Here is a 10,304-nt window from a genome sequence, read left to right as displayed (position 1 = left end):
CCAAGGTGCATTCATTCATTCAAAAAAAAAGAGACACATGGGGAGAGGGAGGACAGAGGACTGGCCCCACCCAGCTCGCTCGTCCTCCCACCCCCACACCAGGGACTCAACTAACATGACATCATGTCTCTGTCACAGAGCAGACTGTATTGTTGTCAGTGACTGACTCTAACTTTCTGCCTTCCCTCACCCTCCCTCTCGCCCTCCCTCCCTCATCTCTTCCGCTCCCTTGTGCTCGTTTTTCTTTCTCTCTCTCTCCTCTTGTCCTCTTCTCTTTTTGTTTTGTTTTCATGAACAATAAAGAGACGCCAGAGTCAAGGCTGGAGACATCCTTCCTCTCTCTGGCCATTTAAAAAAAAAAAAACTCCCCCTCCCAACCATTCCTCCACTTGAATAGACAACGCACACATAGTGTAACCTGCACATACACACATATAGGACCTTCGGCTGTGCCTGCAGCTTTAACTTGGCCTCTAATTTCCTTTTTGCAGCAATGCCCATGTGCACACTGTGAGCCAGTCAGCCATGAATGGAAGTGATGTCCCACTGGCTAAATACTACCATCCATTCCTATACCATAACTGATAGAGCGTGAGGTCCAGTGTGGGCGAATTTAATCCTATAGAGTTTAGATGACTGCTTTAATGTAACTTTACATAACAGTTGGTTTCTATTTGTCATTGCCACAATGGTTTCAACGGCCAAAAACCACCAAAAAAACACAGAAAGTAAGTCAGCCATCAAAGGTCATATGGAGCTAAAATTGGAACGACATGTTCTGTGGATACATCTGTACCATAAGGACTGTGATGTATTTATGACATTTCATTACTCCTCGTGGTGCGTTTAATGTGTTGTATATTTATTCTTTTGTTCTCTGTCTGTCTGCAGTCAAAGCAAGAAACATCATGTATCATCATAGGTCAGCAGACTTGAGCTCAGCACAAAAAGCAGTTTGTCGCCTGATATTTCTGAGCGCTCACACAAAAGGGAGGCTGTTGGAAGGGTTTAGGTTTCTTTACCTCCGCCATGGAGTTTATGTTTTCATTTGCATTTGTTTCTCTGCTTGTTTGTTAGTTGCAGGATTACGAGAACACCTCAACCAATTTCCATTAAGTTTTGTGGAGGGGTGGGATATGACAGGCAAGATCTTATTAAATTTGGCAGCAGATCTGGATAAATACCACAGCGCTTCCTGGACGCCTGGACCTGCACTATGTAACTTTGGTGTACCTTGCTGGAACATTACAACCAGCTTTACAGCATAGCCTACGTCACCAAGCAACAACCTGAGCCAGCACTACCAGCTAGCTATTAAAGACAAATAGCTTTCTAATCTTAGTGTGGACATCATGGCATTGCCACAGAAGATACCGAAGAGGACATTCTCAGAGGAAACGAAGAAGAGGAAAAGTTACCAAGTACGAAATTGAACAAGGGTGAATATCGGAGCATATTTCACTCGTTGGTGAGTGTTAAAAGAGGCCTAAGGATGCAGGACGGATGCCGACCTGGTGATGTCGTTATTGGACAAGTAAGTCATAACGTTTGCTTCTCCAAAGTCACAACAGTTAAAACAAACCTGTTATATTTGTGTAAGATCTCTACCTTGTTGGTTGACATGGGTCTTTGGCTTGGTTGCCAGTTTCTTCTCCGTCAGGTGATTGTGAGATAGGCCGTTAGCCTTCGCTGAGATATGTTACCTCTGAGTGCCCCTCTAGTTTAGACTGTCATATTCCCTCAATCAGCTGCAGTGCATGATGAGTACCATTTTCCAAACCAAGTAGGTGAGCTTAAGAGGTTTGTCTTTTATAGCACTATTGCCTTTGTGCACTTTGGGAAGTAGTGAGAGACGTTGAGTGGGCTGAAAATGAATGTTGAGATTGTATGGGTCATTTACTGTCCTTCTGAAATTCATCTGTGGAGGTGAGGGGGCTGGGAGAGCACCCTCACCTGCTAGAGAGAGAATCAGCGCAGGTGAGAGCTGTTAGCTGATTGGTCCTCGTGCTTAAAAGGCAGCGTCTGCACTGCCTCAGGACGAACCCAGAGACTCAGACACTGGAGAGACGCAGACACTGGAGAGACGCCCGGACTGAGCTGCAAAGCCAGTCTAATTTAAGTTGTAGTTTGAATTTATGTTTATTTGTGAATAAAGAATGTTTAAGAGGAACACTTCCGTCTCTGGCCGTGTGTGGGAGAGCCCTGTGGCAAGGTCAATTGCCACACTGGCGCCCAACATGGGGCTCCACACAGCCACAGACGTGGACAAGCAGGCGGTATGGGAACTGGTACCGAGGATGGGGGACCTGGTGACTGCGTACCGGGAGGAGAGCGCGAGGACCAGGCGAGAGCTGGAGGCGCTCCTGAGGCAGGTGAAGATGGAGGCGATGACGTCGACGGATGCTCCGGTCTCCAACCCCCTTCCGGCCCCTGCACCAAGGCTGGCGGTAAAGCCAGCATCCCCTGTCCCTGCACCAAGGCTGGCGGTGACGCCAGCGTCCCCTGTCCCTGCACCTAAGCTGGCGGTGAAGCCAGCGTGCCCTGTTCAGGCACCCAGGTCGGCGGTGAAGCCGACTCCCCCTGTCCCGGCACCCAGGCTGGCGGTGAAGCCAGCGTCCCCTGTCCCTGCACCTAGGCTGGCGGTGAAGCCAGCGTGCCCTGTTCAGGCACCGAGGTCGGCGGTGAAGCCGACGCCCCCTGTCCCTGCACCCAGGCTGGCGGTGAAGCCAGCGTCCCCTGTCCCCGCACCTAGGCTGGCGGTGAAGCCAGCGTCCCCTGTCCCCGCACCCAGGCTGGCGGTGAAGCCAGCGTGCCCTGTTCAGGCACCGAGGTCGGCGGTGAAGCCGACGTCCCCTGTCCCTGCACCCAGGCTGGCGGTGAAGCCAGCGTCCACTGTCCCTGCACCTAGGCTGGCGGTGAAGCCAGCGTCCCCTGTCCCTGCACCTAGGCTGGCGGTGAAGCCAGCGTTCCCTGTCCCTGCACCCAGGCTGGCGGTGAAGCCAGCGTCCCCTGTTCCCGCACCCAGGCTGGCGGTGAAGCCAGCGTCCCCGGGCCCCGGACCCAGGCTGGCGGTGAAGCCAGCGTCCCCTGTCCCCGCACCTAGGCTGGCGGTGAAGCCAGCGTCCCCTGTCCCCGCACCCAGGCTGGCGGTACAGCCAGCGTCCCCTGCAGTTCCTGCGTCGGCGGAGAGACCGACGCCTGCAGCCCCTGTCCCAGGTCCCCTGTCGGCGGAGAGGCCGACACCGGCAGGCCCGGTACCTTTTGCCGGGGCGCCCGGGCGGCGTCGCCCACCTGCTCGACCTCCGGAGAGCCGCGGTGGATGGGCTTCCTCTCCTGGTCCGTTGGGGGGGGGAGTAGGTCAGGCCGGGATAAATCCCTGGCCTGAAATTTGCGGTGGAGGTATGTGGAGGTGAGGGGGCTGGGAGAGCACCCTCACCTGCTAGAGAGGATCAATCAGCGCAGGTGAGAGCTGTTAGCTGATTGGTCCTCGTGCTTAAAAGGCAGCGTCTGCACTGCCTCAGGACGAACCCAGAGACTCAGACACTGGAGAGACGCAGACACTGGAGAGACGCCCGGACTGAGCTGCAAAGCCAGTCTAATTTAAGTTGTAGTTTGAATTTATGTTTATTTGTGAATAAAGAATGTTTAAGAGGAACACTTCCGTCTCTGGCCGTGTGTGGGAGAGCCCCGTGGCAAGGTCAATTGCCACATCATCATTTTAAGTTTAACAATAGACTAAGGAGATTTTATTGACAGCCTGTGATACAGAGCCAGAAATTATGAAAATTTGTTTTTCCAGTGCAGCCAAGTAAGAGGTCTGAGTCCCGCTGAAGGAATAATGTAGCATTTGGCAGGTAAACTAGTCCTTTATCAGAAACTATATCCTGCACTGTCATAACAAATTAACAACTCGGTTTCCCACAAGACATTTCACAGAATAGGGTTAAGTATCCATAGTGACTACAGAGAGACTTTCTGAAACAAATGGACGCATGAGCAGAGCTGTGGATCTGCTGGGTCATTAGGAATACTCCTTACACATGACATACAAGAGATCCACAGACTTAACACTTCGCCACCAATTGGCAATGAGTAATGAGACCTGAAACCGTTCATGTGATGGAATCCTTCAATGTTTTGATTGGAAAAGAGGTTCCAATGCAGTGTTTTCATACTCACGGATCTTTGCATATTATTAATGAGCTTTGGTTTTTTGCTCTAGTAACTCTACCCATGCACAACCATGCCAAATGATTGCTTTCCTTCCTTTTGGCCCAGCGCACCCGACAGAGTGGATTTTCCTTGAGTAGGACGTTGCAAGATTATACATAACATGGGTTCAAATATCTGTTTCACAGCATCCTGATAAAGCCCCAATGGAGACTGAAAGTCAGCCTTCAAATTTGATGAATTCATGTTGTGTAAAGTTAAAAACTCTCCAGTATACACCAAATGTCTAGGATCTTGTCACAGCCTTTGTAGACCAAGGAGAAAAGAAACCCTGACAAATCACACTGCAACATTGAGGATGTCTGCATATTTGGGGTTTCATCATTGTGCTAATCAGTATCTAATCACATTGTTGGTTATGTTCCAGTAGTTTTATTTATTACCTCTGCCAAGGAACTTAGGTTTTTGTCTGCATTTGTTTGTTTGTCTGTTGGTCAGCTCCATTACACAAAAACTAATGAACAGAACTAACTAATAAAACTTGGTAGAAGGATTTTGTATGGGTCAGGAAAGAACCCATTGAATTTTTGGCACTTTCTTTAACATTGTGAGAAAGGGCGTTTTTCAACATGGATCTTGATGAAAAATAAAAAGCATGTTTAGATAATTGATATTTATGAGTGAAATCCGGGGCAGATCCAAATTATAACCTAGATGTCAATCTCAAATCAAGTTTCATAGAGTGACTCTTAGGGCTTAGCAATATGGAAATACGCACTCTATTATAGTTTGGGTACTTAATTTTAAATCAAGATGACATAAATGTGAAATCAATAAGATAAACTTTAATATCTATATTGATAAGTTAAGTTTTGTCTTTCAAATTTTGCTTTCCAAAATTAAATCTCACTATCCTAACACCTCTGATAAAGACTTTAAAAGGTAATAAATCTTAGAGGTTCAAATGGTTAAAATTAACTGCACATGTCAGCCCCACCAAAACTTTTGACGACAGTTACCATTAGTCTGACACTGGCTTCCAGATACTGGTGAGTGATTCAGATGGGGGATTTCACTTTGGGTCTGGGCGTTTTCAAAAGGCTTTTAATTAATTAATATATGAGGTGGAGCTTAGTCAAAACCATTTCGATTTATGTTTCCCAGTTATTTAACATCACAGAAAACACAACAGAGAATTAAAGACTGTGTGGCAGTTACTTGGCATTCAGCTAAAAAAAATAAACAAAACACAACCCAGACTTAAAATGTTGCAATAGCTGCTCAGTGATTCAAACAGTGATTCAACCATCAGTCAGTGGCAGTCTCACCATTCACCAGGTCCTCAGGTGAAATGTTAAGTGATGACAGTCGTTCATTCACGACCTCATTGACCATCAACTGATACACTTGGCCAAAGGCCCCTTCCCAAAGCTTCCCTGGTCCAGCTGTCTCCCCAGGCCATGAGTGACTCCCTGAGAGAAACCCACTCTACTCACCCAACTCCAATTATTATATCAGGTCTCCAGGCCTTTGTTTTCAGGCTTTGGAGGATGTTGTTTTGTGTTTGTTTGAAAAATTATGGGTGTCCGGTCTGCAAAGAGGGGAAAAAAATTACCTGGGATAGAAAATAGAGCGACCACAATGCGTTCACAATGCTTTTTCCTTCTCCTTTCTCTTCCCAATACCTCATGGTGCAACCTGACTCCCCATCTATTTTAGCTGTGTGTTTATCTAAGTGTCTCCATGGGACAGGCTGATGTGATTCTTTAGTAGACATCCTTTCAATGTTCCACTATGTGAAAAAAAAGACAGGACTCCCATGCAATCTATTCTTCTTAAACAACCAATAACTGGTCAATACACACAAAGTGCACAGATTCACACACAGTATAGATGCTACCTATGTCCTACCATGAACTTTTCTTTAAATAACACTTTTTTATTTTGAACACTTGGGATGCGGTACTTGTCAGTAAAGAACCCATTCAATTTTGGTGCGGATCCAGGTCAGAGGACGAAGCCAAATTTCCCCCCCCACTTTCTTTAACATTGCAAAACAGGGCGATATATATATATATATATATATATTTTTACATCTTCACTGATTTTCCACAGAATAATTCATGGATCTTTATGCATTGAAGGCAGGGTGCGGCTTGGTTGAATTCAAGGGGATTGTTGGGCCTTAGCAGACGTATATGCTCCAGTGCCTTTCTCTTCAAATAAGTGAAGTTAAAATCTGACAAAACTAACACAGGAGAGTTATTAAATAAATAACATGTCATATTTTTTTATCTGTATGAAGGTTGTACACTGTACATTTTACTTTCTGTATTAGTTTCCTCTAGGGATTCAGCACATTGGACAGCTCATATTTTTAGCGCCTGGCTATGCCTCAGTGATATAATCCTAAACATTTGTTCACACATGTGCAGGCTTTAAATCATATGCAAATCATTTCAGTCCGAGTGGTACGGGTGCTTTTCTTTAACAATCCATTCAAAAGTAAAAACTGTGAAAGCTGTTTCCCATTCACTTTCCAAGCTAGTAGTGTAAACTCGTTCAGAATAGATTAAATACATAAATTCAATCTAAATTTAATCAGAGACACTAATAGTTTGTTTACAAGGGTGAATGATTTGCATGTCTTTGTTATTATGAGGAGGAATGAGCCTGTATGGAGCTCCATTTATCTCTGCCTTTTTTTGTTTACTCCTGTAACACAATCTGAGGCCTCCTGTGAGATAGGATCTGTGGAGGGGACGGCTTTATACTCCTACGTGACACCGAGCATATCTCTCAATCGACTGCTGGATGATAGGGCAGACATGACTGACAGGGTTTAAACTGAGGGTCACTACACACGATTCCGAGCCTGAGATTTATCATGGTTAACCCGAAATTACACGGTTGCACTTCAGACTGCGAGGTTGACTGAGGCGATGTGGTCGTTTGGCATACCACTTTGTGGGATTCAGTGAGGAGAGACAGGGCTAAGAGTCAGTCATGCTGTAGTGGCTGTAAAGACAGCTGGAGGCAAAGCGGTCTTTGGGCTAAATGCTAACATCAACGTTCTCACAGTGACAATGCTAAAGCTACCCTCTCTTGGCAGCTTTTAAAAATAGCCTATGTATAAAATCTTTAAAATCAGTTTTCATAGAATACGGATGTGCTTATTTTTCCATAAATCGTTTTTACCATTGATTCCCATATGTGTGTTTAAGCTTTTTTTCACTATCTGTCACTTGTATTTATATATAAAAACTACTAAGAAATCCTAACATACTGATGCCACACTGGACAAATTCATATTTTGACCAGAGAAGTACAAGAAAGCCAACCTCATGGTGGCGCGAGAGGTTTAGTCAGAGGGTCACCAAAATCTGTCCGGCTGGCTGCAGTATAGGAAATAAAGCCTGCCTCCTCCATGTTAATGGATGGGACATTTATAAAACTAAAAAGTCAAAGTACACGTAAAACGTTTAGGTAGATTATTGCTTCATTGCTCAATTGCTACTGGGCCCAAATGTTCAAGATGCAGCATTCGTATCTGGGATATTTTGTCTTTATTTCTGGATAGTGGCAGGAAGTGGATGTATTCTCCATCTTTATATATAGTCAAAACCACGAATGTTCTGAAGATGCCTCATGTTGGCACGAGAGAAAAAGTCAGACTATCACCACAAATGTCTGTACTTGAGTTCATGACAACCCATTACCAAGTTGCTGAGATATTTCTGTCTGAAAATGTTGCACTTGTTCCTTTCGAGCGCTTCACTACCGAGCAAGAGATACATCAGAAACAGTCATGGATTATGTGTTTTTCCACTCAGGGGTGTCATCAGAGCCCACCATGCCCTCTTGGCTACTGAGTGTGGTTTGTAACCAGGACACACATTCACTGTGCGGTGAGTCAGCAGCATAGTTCAGGTGTGTTTTGGGGGGTCGGCAGTTTCCTTTGGTGTGACTATTAGGAGACACTGATGTCATGACACTCAGTATTTCCACTGTGTGATGTTGTGTTGCTGCAGAGATACAGAGTTGTAATGGTCCCCATTAGTCATAGCTTCTAAGCTCTATGTAGCTGAAAACCAGTGATATTTTAAATTGAATGACCTTTTCCACATCTGAATAGATGAATGGCATAATTGTCTGAATAATTAATTACTATATGGAACATTAGTACCAATCTTTTTTGTTTGATTATATGAAACCCTAGTCCTTTTGTCAATGTTAAAATTATCTTGATGAGAGATCCGTTTGTAGAATATACCAGCGTTTTTGCAGGATATAAAAACCTGGTCTCAGTCTAGTTTACAGTTTGATTGTTTGCATATGTGGTTATTTAGTGATTCTGCACCAGGATGTCAAACTCCTGTATCAGCACTTCCCCCTCTGTCCATGAACGAGGGGTTTTCCCCCCAAAATACTACACGCAAGTAAACTAAATTAATGAGCATTAAAACAGGAACATTATATCCAGTGTGGCAAAGGACTGTGAGCATCAATAATGCCTGTCCTCGTTGTTTATACCTAAAACAGCTGCTCTGCAGAGTGCACCGCATGTTATTCAAAACAAAGCTGGATTACATGGTGCCTTCTAACCAATATCACAATCACTTGTCTGCATATGGTAATTGAATTCACTTACACTGCGTCAGCTTTGATGCGAGTTGGACTTTGTCCTCAAACAAAATCCAGCAAAGACAGGTAAACCAATCTCATTCTCCGAATAATAATAATACATTATAAGAAAACAACCACAGCGAAACAAGAGCTCCTTGTCCAAGTCTCACTCACTAAATCAAATAATTGTCCTCACCAATTCACTCGGTGTGAAATTACCTGTACCCTATACTTCTGACTGTCATCCACCATCATATCCAAGATCCTATCACCATAACTGGTGGCATATAAATCAGTTCAAATGTCATAAGTAAGCTATTTAACAGGCAAGAAGCCATAAACCAAAAGGAGCAAGGGCCTCGACTTTAAGCCTTTATTTGCCCCCAAAAAATGGTTCCATTCACATCTCCCGTCCTTCTTATCTTGGGTTTCACCTGTGGATGCAGGGGACAGTGGTGTCCTTGTTTGATACTAATTATGGTCCTCACCTCAAAGTTTCCCCCTGGGAACTTCCCTCCTCCCCCTCCTCCAAGGGGCCTAAAGACACACTCAGACTGACTCATTAAGTGTCAAGGAACATTAAGACAACCAGGGCTGTCTGAGGAGGCCGTACTCTCCTGGAGTCTCACTCTGTCAATTGTCTTATCTTCTTTGGCATGTGGAAGTGTCTCCTCAGGCCAGTTGACTGCTGAAAGACGCATGAGCTCAATCAAGAGTCTAGACCCTGAACACAGTCTCAGCCCCAGACAATAGTCCATGGTCAGTTTTGTGTGAAGTTGTATTTTTAGCCTGAAAGCACTTACCAAGCTAGTACATGATCTGTGCTGACAAATATAGCCTCCACGAGTTCTACTGTTCCTCAGCCGTCTCTTAAGACAAATGAGGTTATAGGAGCGAAGGTTGCAACTCAAAACACATGTCTCTGCAGCCTTTTCCCTTCTCATTCTTCAGCAATAGGTCCAGTGATTAGGGAGGCTAACCACATCCTTATTTTCCTGTTCTGATAGATTTTTTAAAACTCAAATTCCTGTTTCCGATATAGTCTTTCAGCACTTAGCGCGCTGATAAGTAATGAATGGCTTGATGTACCAGCCTGGTATGGATCAGTATCACCAATGGATCAGATAAGCACAAACAAAGCATTTTGCTCAGAAGGATAATTATACAGTCATATAATACTTCCTCCTCGTCATCCTTTTACACATTGCTTCAGCAATGAATGAATCCACATGAGTCGGACTTTCCTCCCGCCACTTCAGATTGGCTTAAATGTCATTAGAGGAGGAGGGGGGGGGGGCTCGATTCACCAAACTATAGGTCAGCTCAATCAAGCACTTTTAACTCTTCAGTGAAATGCACAAAGCCTATTCTTTGTGGGGAAGGTAATTTAGTGGTTGGGCTCTGCCCTCCTGTGGTCAGCACAGTAACTCTCAAGGTGTCTCAGTATACAATGAATAATCCTGTTCAGTGGTTTCTGTGTTCCTGTTCTGCGACAAATATCTGTGGAG

The sequence above is a fragment of the Hippoglossus hippoglossus genome, chromosome 1 (genome assembly GCF_009819705.1).
Source record: "Hippoglossus hippoglossus isolate fHipHip1 chromosome 1, fHipHip1.pri, whole genome shotgun sequence".
Classification (NCBI taxonomy): Eukaryota; Metazoa; Chordata; class Actinopteri; order Pleuronectiformes; family Pleuronectidae; genus Hippoglossus; species Hippoglossus hippoglossus.
Note: the sequence above shows the minus strand (reverse complement) of the source record.